This window comes from Kogia breviceps, chromosome 12 (assembly GCF_026419965.1).
Source record: "Kogia breviceps isolate mKogBre1 chromosome 12, mKogBre1 haplotype 1, whole genome shotgun sequence".
Lineage (NCBI taxonomy): Eukaryota > Metazoa > Chordata > Mammalia > Artiodactyla > Physeteridae > Kogia > Kogia breviceps.
Window position 1 is genome coordinate 45,315,041 of NC_081321.1, and position 13,365 is coordinate 45,328,405.

The 13,365-nt window shown below is 50.8% G+C and overlaps 1 long non-coding RNA gene across 1 annotated transcript in view; it reads left to right on the top strand.

Annotated features, from left to right (window-relative positions):
* Positions 1 to 3,054: 3,054 nt before the first annotated feature.
* Positions 3,055 to 13,365, top strand: part of LOC136792272 (uncharacterized) — a 73,012-nt gene continuing 62,701 nt past the window's right edge. The window contains exons 1-2 of the long non-coding RNA XR_010835830.1: positions 3,055 to 3,535; positions 5,394 to 5,482. This is a non-coding gene — a long non-coding RNA (uncharacterized lncRNA). The remainder of the gene's footprint in view (positions 3,536 to 5,393; positions 5,483 to 13,365) is intronic.

Below are 13,365 nucleotides of genomic sequence, written 5' to 3' on the forward strand. Positions count from 1 at the left end.
TTGTGAGATAACAAACAAAAGTTTCATGGGACAATATTTATCCTTGCTATGTGCATGCACTCTGATACTTTCTATTTATTGTATTCTTTTTTTTTTTTAAGATGCTGGTCATGACTCTCTAAATGGATCTCATGACCCACCACCAGGTTGTGACCCATAGTTGGAACCACACTGCTTTCATCTCTGTGTGCTGTGGACGCCTTCTGTGTGTAGGGCTCTAGCTGTCCCTGAAAGATACAGGAGATGGCCCTCAAGTACCTCTTGCTCTGAGGTCAAAGAAAGGTTCATTTTTAAGAAAACACACAGAACCCTTCTAAGACCAGAGGCACAGGGGTGCTAACAGAACCAAGGGCAGAGAGGTGAGACGATGGAAGGTCCCTGTGAAGCCTGGTGAGGAACTTTGTGCCCCCAGAAACTACAAAAGCAACGGCAGCTTTACTGGAGCCTGGAACACAGACAGGCAGGGCTTGCACATTTGATGCCATGGGCTTCTCACTGCTCTGTCCCCAGATTACGGGTCTTTAGCCCAGAAAGCTGTCTGGGGTCATGATGGGCATCTTTCCTACAGTTAAGGGGGTTGGGGAAGTGGGAGGCCTAACTTCTGCCTCAAACAGCCTCATAAATACCCTCCTCCCTCCAGGCCCTGAGCCAGTTGCTGGTTGTGTGACTCTGGGTGGGCCCCGTTTAATTAGGTTCAAGGGTGACAGCTGAGGCCAGGGCTCTCGAGGCCTAACACCTCTCCCAAGAGAAAGCTTACAAACTATCTCTGGTCACCTACCTGTTTCTTCCCCGTATCTTACCTTTACCTCTACCGGAAGGCTGTTGAGAGGCAATCGGGAAGCAACAGCCCCTTCCTGCCCCTACCGCCACCTGTATGCAGGCAGTGGGGAAGTGAGGGTGTGGCTCAAAGGGGTGCCATTTCCGTCTCCCATGGCTCCTCCGGTTGGACTGGCTGTTCCTGAGCCAAGGTTTGGGAAAGGGAAATAGCTGAAGGAGCTTCCTCCATGGGAGGTGCACGCTTGCTCCAGAACCCTGCCCCTTTCCCCACAGAAAATAAACACAGGGTTGGGCGGAGACAGACCTTTCTTGACCCTCTGATGTCATTGAAATGTTCCATTAAAATGTCTTAAGAAAATTTTTATTACAAACAGAACACATCTATGTTCTTGCTTTCTCTGATTGTTCCTGCAGAGTCTCAGTTCCATTTTGTATTGTGACTGGGAAGGTGGGGTCTCAGCACCAGGGTTCCGGAGCCCTGTGCCCTCCTGTCACAAGGCTTTTGCCTGGCTGTTTCAGGCAAGGTCCTGGGGGTGAGGTGGCGAGGGATGAAAGACAGATCTGGTGACAGTGACTGAACAGTTGTGGGGGGTGCCAGGTGTGGAGGCTGGGGAGGGAGGGAGGAGCCAGTGGTAGTGGGTATAGCTTCTACGTAGAGGAAGCCTGGAGAACCTCACTGGGGCTTCAGATTTGGGATGATGCAGTGTGCAAGGTGCAGGCATGTTCATCATCCCAACCTCACCACTTAGTTATTGAGCCTCTTGATTTAGTTTCCTCATCTTAAAGTGGGGATAATGATAGTACCCACTTCACAGATCACTGTGAGGATTAAATGAGATAATATGTGAAGCGATGAGCACCTGAAACACCGGAGGTTCTCAATAAATATTACTCTCATCATCATCAACCTTGCCTTCTGCATCCTTCATCTGCCCAGTTCCCCACACCAGCAACCTGAGGTCACCCAAGACTCCTCCTCCCCACTCATACCCCACCCCCCCAATCCATCCTGAGGCCAAGTGGCTCTTCCCCTGGCAAGTATTTGTCAGGCCTTTTCATTCTTCCCGTTCCCACTACCCCTCTCTCAGGGGACGCCGGCAACAGGCTCCTCATCACGCTCTCTCCTTCTCTAGGGCCCAAATCCAAATCCATTCCCAGCTCTCCTAGAAGATGCAAATCTGATCCTGGCTATATGGAATGATTCAGCAGTTCCCCACGACTTTCAGAACAAGCACAGATGCCTGGCTCTGGCTCCTGGTGGCTTACCCCACCCATCTCACACACCTTCCCCACACTCACCCGTGATTCTGTCCGGTGGAACGAGGCACCTGTGATTCTTTGGCATCGTGTGCTTCCACGCTTTTGCAAAGGCCGTTCTTTCTGCCTGCGTGCCCTTCCCCCTCCGGTGTGTGATGACTCCTCAACCTTTAAAATACAATTCAAGTGCCACCTCTTCCTCAAATCCTCCCAGGTCCCCAGCGGGGACCTAGATGCTTCTGTGTGCTCCTGTATTTTCATTCTGGTTTACTTGACTGTTGCCCCCCACTCCAGAGTAAGCTCCTTTGAGGGCAGGCACTGTCTTTTTTCCTCCACTCCTCTCATGCCCTCACAGAGTGGCAAACAGTAGGCTCTGTTGGAAGCCAGTCCGGATGGGCACTTTCCTCCCGGGGCACTGCCGGTCTCCCGGGCCACTGAGCCAGGGAAGCTCGGAGGCAGGACGCCAGCCTCCTAGACACTTTCTCCACCACCCAGGACAGGGAGTCCCAGACCCGGAGCGGAGCCTCGGAGCCTGACGGCCACCACAGGCACAAGAACCTGGGACTCGGAAGCCTGGTCACATCTAACCCGGGCTTTGCAAATGAGGCCGGAGCCGACTGAGGCTTGGTGAAACCGACAGACACACCTCGCCCAGCACTCAGAAAGGGCGCGTGTCGTGGACGAACCCGCAGCGGGGTAGACCCTCGACCCTCCCACCCCACGGGCAGTATGCGACCGTGTAAGATAAGGACAAATGAAACTATCTGGGACAGGAGCAGACGGGCCTGGCCGGGATTTCGGCTTCCCTAGATCCCGGTTCCTCGGGAGCACTGCCTCCCCCTCCCCCCACCTAGTCCTGGGAGGCCACGTGACCTGCGCCCCCAGGAGCCACTAATCGCCTGGCTCCGTCCCTTCTCCTAAATAGGGAAGCGACAGGAGCAGATCGAGTTTCTCGGCCCGTATTTACAGGTTTCCTGGACGAAGCCAAACCACCTCCTTCCCTCGCCCCCCCCAGCGCGCGCACTGGGGAAAGGAGAGAAGGGCCCCCTCCTGCGCCCCACCCCCACCCCTCCAGTCCTCCGAGCCGCGGGTGCGGCCACTTCTTTCTCTCTCCCTCTTTCCTCCCTCCCTCCGCAGCCGCTCCGCCGGCCCCTCTGGGGGCAAAGCAGAGGTTGCCGCATTCCAAACCCCGGACGGCCCTTTGAGGTCACGTGGCGCGATGGGGGTGGGGCGGCAGGACGCCCCTGACCTAGGCTGGCGACCTAGAAGCTTTTCAGTGAAGCGGATCCTGGTGCCTTCTGCCCACTCCTCGTGGAGGCCAGCTTCGTTTGGGGAGTGATGCAAGGCGGATTTTTACCCTCCAGCGCCTACTGTGTACCTGGCCCACGCTGAGCACTCACGCTTCTTACCTCCAGGCTTCCCTGCACCTAGGCAGGGGGCTCAACGCCTTTCCCACTGGAAACACTGGCCGGGAGTCAACCAAGGCAAAATGGATAGGGAGGTGAGAGACTGGGTAGAGCCAGTCGCTTAGTTTATGCCAAGACGGATCTTTGTTAGGCCCAAGTCAAGAGCTAACCGTGTCCCCTCAGCTTAGCCTGGGACCCACCCAGCCAGACCTCTGAGAGCTGTATTTTGGGCCCGGGGACAAGAAAACTAAGAGGGGGGTGCTTTCCTTCCGGGCTGTGCAGACAGTCTCTAAACTGCTCCGTCAATTTTAGTGTGAACTCAGTTAGAAATCCCTTTACTGGAGCTGAACCTGGTCCCGTGAAGGGGCCTTGGCTGCTATACGAGATCAAGGCAGGAGTGGGTATACTGGAAGTTGAGGCACTGGCCACAGCCAACTTGCCTGAGAAGTTTGACCTTGTAGGAGAGGGAGAGTATAGAGGGTAGAATGGAGATGACAGGAGGGAGGCATATTTTGGTTGGAGGGGGAGGTCTGCATTTGAATATTTATTACTCTTTCAAATCTTTATTGAGCTCTTACTAAATGTGAATCACGTATTTAGCCATTTGCATGATCATTGACTATTTTTTGACCAGTCACAGGTCCTGACCTGGAGCTAGAGTGATTAAGAATGAGTTCCTGTCCTCATCGAGCTTACAGTCTAGTAGGAAAGCTAAACAAGTGAGGGACATTTACAGAGCAGTGTGCTAAGAGCAACAGTGGGAACACAGAGTTGGAGGAAAACACGGAGGAAGAGCATTTAGCCCAGACTAGGCTGGGAAGGAGGATGGCTATGCAGTGTTATCTCAGCTGAGGGCTGAAGTTTAAACTTTCCTATGTGGGTTGGGGTGAGAGTGGAATAGGAATGAGTAACCTTCCAGGTAGAGGGCATGGTGCATGCGTAGTCCCAGAAGCGTGTTCTGGACCCTGACAGTTCAGTAGGGCTGGAGTACAGCCACCCTGTGAATGGCCGACAGAACAGGAGGAGATGGAGAGAGTGCATTTAGGAGAAGAGGGCTGAGCTGATGAGTTATGCCCGTTTGGGAGGGGATGAGGATGGGGAGACCCTTGCTCCTCTGAGTCTACACAGAGTTCCTTGGGCATTCTGTAGTGGAGGATGTGACACCTCCTTTTATAGTTGCTTTATAAAATTAATATTTATTTTTATCGAGCTAATACAAACACATTGCTTACAAATCAAATCATTCTAAAGGGCTTGTAATAAACACAGAAGTCCCACTGGCCTTTCTCCCAATTTAATCCTACTCCCCAGGGGCAGCCGCTTTCAACTCCTTTAGCTGTGTCTTCTGGTATTTCCTTCCTTATTTCTAAATAATATATGTGCTGCCATTCTGGGTTCATTTATCTAATTTGTTGACTCCTTGTCTTGGTAGATGAGGGTTTTGGTTCTCTTCCTTGCCTCTTCCCCTCTTCCCACCCCCATTATGTTTATATCACAATCTAGGGTTAAATCCATGTTCAGTGATCTCATTATTGACTTTGAAAATATTGTTTACTTTTGAGGCAAGTATGCTGGTTCCATTTCCTTTTCTAATATAACTTTTTGTTGTGTGCTCTGTTTACATTTCCTTTCTTGTACTACTTTTTTGTTTTTCCTGGAGTTAATTGCCACATTTTTTATTTGCTTGGTTTTCTTTGAATCTCTGACTCCATCTTCCCACACCCTTCAACAGCTCTGTAAAACGCCTTCTCAGTACAGTTTTGCATATGGCCAAACCTGTCATATAATCTTATTGGTTCTGTTTTGTTTCTCCTTGGAGACATTTGTCCTGCGGTGCTCCATCCTTTTGCTTTTCTCTAGATGTGTTGCTCTTGAGGCCTGTAGCACACCTGTCACCCTGGGACTTGCCATGGCCAGTAATTAAGAATTCACTTTGCTCTTTTCCTCTTTCAGGGACCCAGTGTCTTCCTCTTCCTCGGTTTACTTCATTGTTTGGATGAAGCACATCCTCCAGTAGCTTCCTGAGAAAGAATGCCTGGGAGGTAACAGTTTAGAGACTTCTGCCTACCTAAAATGGCTTTATCCCACCCTCGCTCTTTTTTCCTTTCCTTTCCTTTCCCTTCCTTCCTTCCTTCCTTCTTTTCTTTCTTTCTTTTTAAATATTTATTTATTTGGCTGCGCCGGGTCTTAGTTGCAGCATGCAGGATCTTTAGTTGCATCATGTGGGATCTTTAGTTGCAGCATGCAGGATCTAGTTCCCTAACCAGGGCTTGAACTCAGACCCCCTGCTTTGGGAGCATGCAGTCTCAACTGCTGGACCATCAGGGAAGTCCCTCCCTCCTCAGCTTTTGATCCCACTCCTTCTTCTCCCCCCGACCCACCCCCGGTCGCAAAGTCCAGAATCTCTCTGTTTCAATACTGTATCTCCAGAATCGATCTTCCTGTCTCCTGCATGAGTGGGGAAGGGGAGACAATAAATCACTTCATTGTGCTGGGTACCACTGAGTTTCTTGACGATCAAATTGCACTTTAAGTACATCTTTGAACAAGCCCCCAGCTTTTAGACCCCTGCCTTCTAGTTTACTCACGCCTTCCTATTCCTAGCCTCTCTGAGGGGAGAGTCCACTTGCTTCTCGTGGGCACATGCCTCTGGATGCTCTGGGCCTGCCTTTCTTGCCACTCTCCCATATACTTTCTGTTTTCATATGATGTAGTTCAGGATTCTTTTTTTTAAAAAAAATTTTTATTTATTTATGGCCGCGTTGGGTCTTCGTCGCTGCGCGCGGGCTTTCTCTAGTTGCGGCCAGCAACTATTCTTTGTTGTGGTGTGCAGGCTTCTCGTTGCAGTGGCTTCTCTTGTTGTGGAGCACGGGCTCTAGGCGCACAGGCTTCAGTAGCTGTGGCACATGGGCTCAGTAGTTGTGGCTCACAGGCTTAGTTGCTCCACAGCATGTGGGATCTTCCCAGACCAGGGCTCGAACTCACGTCCCCAGCATTGGCAGGCGGTTTCTTAACCGCTGCGCCACCAGGGAAGCCCAGTTCAGGATTCTTAATGTCTCCTAGTTTAGTTGAAGGTGGAGTTTGGGTTGCTGTTTCTGATTCTCCTTGTTTTGAGGGTGATGCTTTGAGAGGAAAAAGGGGACAGAAAGGGCTGTACTCCACCATCTTATGACCACAAGTCTGAGATGTCTCCCTGAGGTGGACGGTAGAGCCAGTCTGTGCCTGACACCCCTGCTCCTGCTGACAAAGAGGCAGGGGGTTATCTGTAGGAGGAGGTGAGCAGGGGAGGAGAGGGGCTTCAGAGCTTAGAAGAGCTGCTGTGGGAACCTGATTGGGAGGCCCCCAGAGATAATAAGGATTATTGGGCCCCAGTGAGGCCTGGGTGAGGTGAGACTGAGAATCAGTGGAGAAGGCAGCAAGGAACAGGGATGGAGGTAGTAAGAGGCAGGGAGTAACCCCTAGCTGAGAGGGAGAGAGTGAAGGGCTGGGGGGGCGTTCTAGAACTGGGGCATGGGGGAGGGGAGAGGCAGTAAAGTGACTGGCTTTGGGGCAGGCCATTTGCCAGGAGGCAGAAGAGGATGAGACAGTCTTGATAACCACTAATCAGATGTTGATCGTGTGCCAGGGACTGAACCAAGTTCTTCAAAGCAGGCTCAGAGGAGTGGGTAGCCAAGAGGAGGAACGGAAAGAAAGGAGGTTAAGGTCAGAGAGGGCAGGTCTGAGGCTCAGGTTTGAAGGTGAGGCAGGTCAGAGTGACAGAGGAGTCTTGGGTCCAGAGGTTCAAGAGCCCCTCAGGGCAGAACCACCAAGCAGCGTGTCCCTGAGGAGGGCGAGATGTGAGGTGGGGGGAAAGGGCTGTGTGATTGCTCAAGTCTTCTGCAGGAAACGCGGTAGGTGGGAAAGGCCAGTCATTTCAGTCATCTACATGGATGGCCTCTTGGACACCGAGGAAGGATAGAGTTTTTAAAAGGGAGGGTGGTCACTTCAATATTTACTGACCTTCCATGTGACCCACCTTCCCCAGGTTACACAGCCTGTGGGTACAATCACAGTAAAGTCTCTTGAAGTATACAGCCTCTGGCTCTAAGTCCTAATCATCCAGCCCTCAAAACCCCACGGGTTGCTTCCGGGGTCTTAGAGCTATTTCCCTCCTGCTCCTTGTGTGGCCGTTCTATTCCATCTCATGGCTGTGTGCTGACATCACTCTTCCTGACCATGAATGCGACTTCTGTCACTCCTCACTGTGCAGCCCCAGAGCTGCATCAGCCAGAATTCTGTGGTTACAGGCCACAGAAACCAACTCTGGCTAACTTAAGCAGAAAAACAGTTTATTGGAAGGTTATTGGGCAGCTCACAGATTCAATAGCCACTCCCTACCTTTTTTTTCTGGGCTGGTAAGCCTTGATTTTGTTCTGGAATTAAGCTGCCCTCTACTCAGGGAAGGGGACCCCTCTCAGCCACAGGAGATGAATGTTGATAAATCTAAGCAGCCAATCAGGGCGCTTCTGCCTCCTTGCCAGTGATTGGTTTAGGCCTGGGCATGTGATACAACCCTGGTCAATGAGACATGAGGTGGGAAGCCCACTAGGCCAGGGGTCTCCATAGAATGACAGAGAAGCGACTGGAGCCTTGACCTTATTGAAGGTGGAATCAACCCTGTCTGCCTCTGAAAAATCACATACTTGTTCATTGTTTAAGCCACTTTTAGTTGGTTTTCTGTTGCTTTCCACCAAAAGGTCCTAACCGACACATAAGACACTGTCAAGTTCCCTGGTAGCCTGGGGTGAAGGAGGGAAAAATAAGCTTATGGCTAAGGAGCAGGACTGAAAAGTTTTCAAAATAAAGGAGACTGATGCATCTTTTGAAGGTACAAGAATTACCTCATAAGTAAGAATTGACTAAAAATGCTAGAGAGAAGGGGAATAACTCTGGGAGTTATTAAGTAGACACTATATACCAGGCATTGTGAAAGGGGCTAAGATGTGGTGATAAGCAGAAGACGAGATCCCCGCTCTTAGGGAACTTTCAGTCTGAGTGGAGCAGACAGGCAATAAGCATGTAAATAACACAAGAAACAGGATAAGGTAATGAAAGGTAATCTTAGCGGGGTGGTTAATTTTGATAGATGGTGGTCCAGAAAGTCTGCTCTGAAGAGGAGATCCAAAGGGTGGGAATGAGCCAGCCACGTGAAGAACCATATGGAGATTCCAGAAAATGTCTCAGGGAGCAGCAGTTAGCTCTGTCCTGGCTGGGAATTCCAGGAAGGGGAAGACATGGCGGCAAAGCTTGCCTTGGAGGCTCACTCGGGCCAGGAGTGACAGAATAGCTGAAGACATGTATTTTCCCGGCTCTGCTGTGGACATTAGCTCCCCTGTGACAGGACAGGCTGGGAACCGAGGTGTCATTGACTTTCTAGAGAAAAAGTTTGAATGCAGTATTTTGAGAGAGAGCCTGTGGGTTGAAGGAAAGACACTGGGGGCCAGCAGGTGACCCTAGTGCTACTACCTGTCTCCCCTTGTCCCTCCAGTCTAGAGTCCCAACCTGTTCCTCTGTTTTAACATGTCTTAGTTCAGACTGCTATAACATGATGCCGTAGACTAGGAGGCTTCTAAACAAGAGAAATTTATTTTTCACATTCCCATTTCCAGATCAAGGTGCAGGAAGGGTCAGCATCTGGTGAGGGCCCGCTTCCTGGTTCGTAGATGGCTGGCTTCTAGTTGTGTGCTCACATGGCAGAAGGGGCAAAAGCTCTATGCGATCTCTTTTAAGAGGGCACTAATTCCATTCATGAGGGCTTATGATCTAATCACCACCCAAAGGCCCCACCTCGTAATACCATCACATTGGGAGTTAAGATCTCAGCATATGAATTTGGGTGTGGGGGGGTGATGGATGGACGGACACACACACACACACACACACACACACACACACACACCCCCCTTTAGTCCATAACAAACAGCTCAACCAAATCAGTAAGCACTTCCAGAGTGTTTACTTTTTGTGTAGCTTCTCCTGGGAGTTTGTGTGTGGTGGATACCACAACAGAAAGATAAAACCTAACCTCAAGGAGCTTGCTGGTAAAGGATTCAAGAGCTCTGCATCTGAAACAACTAGAAAACAATTTATCAGCAGAAAATCAAGGATACCTCATAGGATTATATACCACAGTGACCATCACAATCCCCTCATTGTCTACTGCAGTGGTGACAGCCTCCCAGCCTAGCACCAATGGTCCCCTCTCCTCACCTACTGTTCCCTTCTTCCCCCAGGGTTAAGGGTGACCTATTTCTTACTGAGCTCCCCCCACCCCATCTCTTTAAGGTGATTCATCAAGTTGGAGCCTGATGCATGATTTCTGTTCATCCTGTGCTGCCTTCCTCCAGTCTCCTGGGGATGTGACGGAGGAGGAGGGAGGGACCAGTTAGCTGGATTGAGATCCCTTTACCCAGAGGTGACAGTGCCACAGTGGGGCTCTTCAAGGGCCTATCCAGCAAGAGGTCCTAGTTTGGGGGATGCTGAAGCTGAACAAATAAGAAAAACATTGAATACGTTCCTTGTTGGTCTGTTGAAGAGGCAGACCACTAACAATTTTCTTGTGCTATCTCATTAAATCTACACAACAATCCTACAAGGGTGGTGGAGGGGGGCGGGGGGCGGTTTATTCCGTTTTACAGTGGAAGAAACTAAGGCACAGAGGGGCAAAGTAACTGTGCTAGTCAAACAACTAGTGGGTAGTGCAGCCAAGATTTGAACCCAAGCCGTGTGACTGCAGGTGTCCATCCCTGTTTGACACCACAGTACACACTGCCAAACTGGCTCATTCTAGGAATTTCTCTTCTCCTGGCCACAATATTAAGAACTGAGCTAGAGGCCATTCTGAGCAAGGACCAGTTCCCCCTCCTCCCTGTGTGAGGAGAGGGAGCTGGGATCCAAGAGAGGAATTCCGGAAGAGACACTGCCATTTGGGCTATTTTTCCTTAATGTTCCCCAGGCGGGGAATGCTAGCTATTGATTTGCCAGGTGTCTCTCTGTTCTTCTAATTAACGCCAGGGTCAGCTTGTAGCCGGAGCCCTGCCTGTAGCTGGAATCCGTGCCCCTGTGGCTCAGGGGCCAGTCCCCTGTGAGAGCAGGAGAGGACAAAGCAAGCCCTAACTCGGGGTGGAGCTTCCTGTGATGATGTTCCCTTCGCCTCATCTATAAAAAGCTCCAATCTGATCTACCCCATTTATGGTGGAGGCCAGGGTGGCAGAGTGTGCGGGAGGAGGAAGAATCAGGCTGAAACAGCTCCTCTTTGCCTCCCTGGATTCTCTTCCAAAATGCTGGCAGCACTGCCAGTTGGAAAATATTTTTTTCCCTCCCTTTGTCTTCTTTCTTATTTAAAAAAAAAAAAAAAAAAGCCATCTGGTGTCAAATTCACTCCTGGCACATCATAAAGGGTAGCACTAAAAATGTCCCTGAAAAACTAAAAGCAAAACCACAGCAGTACACATGGGATTTAATCTCAGCATCCTAGAATTTCAGAGTTGCTAGGGGCCTCAGAGATCAAACCGTTTGTTGCACCGAGAAGGAAACTGAGGCCGGGAGGGATTAGATCACACTTTCAAAACTGTTTACTGAGCGCCTGCTCTGCTCATGGCACTCTGCAGGCATGGGGGACTAATCGAGATCATAAAAGACAAAAACCTCTGCCTTCCTGGAGTTCTCAGTGAGAGGTTCTTGCCTCTGTCCTCGGGCCTGCCTCTGCCACCGCCCTTCCCAAACGGCCCGGCCATCCTAGCCCCGCGCTGCACCACCGGGCCGCGTGGTTGTCACCTCCAGGCCGTGGGCCGGCTGGGGCCTGGGGCGGCCCAGCTTTGCGCGCCGCACCCGGGGTTTTCATGGGGCCAAGTTTGCAGCGCGCCGCCCCAGCGCGGTCCCCGGCCGGCCGTCGCTGTGATCTCCCGCCGCTTCCGCCCGCCGCGGCTGCGGCTCCGCATTCCTCAGGGTTGAGCAACAACTTTCCCTCCGAAGGCGGCTGGGCCGGGGCCAGGCGCCCCGGGTCGCTTGCGCTGGGCCCCTCGCGGGGCACGGCGCGGATCGCCAGTGTGGGCCTCCTAAGGGGTGCGGTCAGCTCTCCGGTACCTGTCGCGGCGCCCTCGGCGCAGATCCCCGTCCAGAGCGCGGCGCCAGAACCGCCGGCCCTTCCCCTGGGAGCCGAGGCGGGCGCAGGCCAGGGACGCTTCGCGCTTCCTGCCCGCTGCACCAGGACTGCTTAAGCACCAAGCGGCTGCGTGGGCCTGACCCTGGCTGAGCGCGCAATGTTTGCCTCGATTTTTTACTCTAATTGCGAAGGTTCTTTGACGACGGACGGAGGAGGGTTTGTAGTAACTACAGAAGAGAGGTCCTAACCCACTTCTTAGTCTGAAGCTAAATATTTACAACAGTCGTATTAATGCAAGCAGTTTTATCCTTTGAACACACTTTATGCCCACTGAACATCAGCATATCTCTGGGAGAAAGTTGGTTTCTTACTGCTTTACTCATGTTACAAATGAGAAAGGCCAGGCATGTAGTTCCATCTCTAGTCAGAAGCCAAGAAGCAGCCCAACTGGGCGCACAATCCGGGGCCACCTCAGGCCTCCTGACTCTCGCTGGTCAAAGCAAGCCCTTCCTGGACCCTGATGTGACCTGACCCCGAGAGGAACTGGCCCAGCTTTTCAGTCCTGGGGGCTGAGTGTTGGAGCCTGTAGGGTGGAGTGGGGTTAGACAAACAGATTAAGCTCTAGAGTGTAGACTAGTGAGTCTAGACTTACTAAAATGTAAGCCCCAGGATGGCAGGGATTGGCTCTGTTTTGTTCACTGCTGTAACCCCGACTCTGAAAACAGTGGTTGGCACATAGTAGATGCTCAATAAATATTTGTTGAGTGGATAAATGCATACAGCAAAGGTCTTCAGATTTCTAACTAAGAATTAAACATGTATCCCACTTTCTGCACCTTTACCTTCCCTTTGAACTTTTGCTTTCTCTCTCTTTCTGCCTCTTACATCTTGAACTTATGTTTTAAAGGTTTTTGGGGTTTTGTTTTATTTTAATATATTTGGAATAAGTTTAGACTTACAGAAAAGTTGCAAGATAGTGTAGAGAGTTCCCAAATACTCTTCATTTTACCTAGCTTCCCCTAAAGTTAACAACTTCCCTAACTGTGGTACATTTGTCAAAATGAAGAAATTAACATTGGCGCAATACTATTTTTTTTTTTTTTGGCGCAATACTACTAACCAAACTATTGACTTCTTGCGGATTTCATGTTTTCCCCTCATGTCCTTTTTCTGTTCCAAAATCCAAATCCAATCAGGGATGTCACATTGCATTTAGGGTGTGAAGCTTTTTTAAATTTTTTTAAGAGTTTTTAAAATTTTTAATGTGGACTATTTTAAAAGTCCCTGTTGAAATTACCACAACACTGCCCCCATTTTATGTTTTGGTTCTTTGGCCCTGAGGCACGTGGGGTCTTAGCTCCCGACCAGGGATTGAACCCGCACCCCCTGCATTGGAAGGTGAAGTCTTAACCACTGGACTGCCAGGGAAGTCCCTAGGGTGTGAAGCTTTTTAATATGTGAGCCAGTTCTCACTGTGTAGGCTCTCTTTCCTTGGCAGTGCGGTAGGAGAGAGCGTCTCTTGTCACTGGACTGAGCTCCCTGTCCTGGGGGCCAAGGAAATACCTTGAGTCCTGGATTTCCTGAGAGTGCTGCTAAGGGGATTCCTTTTGGGCCTGCCTGCTGGATCTGGTAGCATCTGGTTCAAATCTAGACCCCACTGGGTCTCCCCTCCCTGCCCCCTTCCCTCCACCATGCACATAACTTGCCAGGGAATAGCCATGCTGCTCCAGGTCTGCATTTCCTTTGGGACCTGACTCTTCTCTATGCCCCTCACTACCTGGC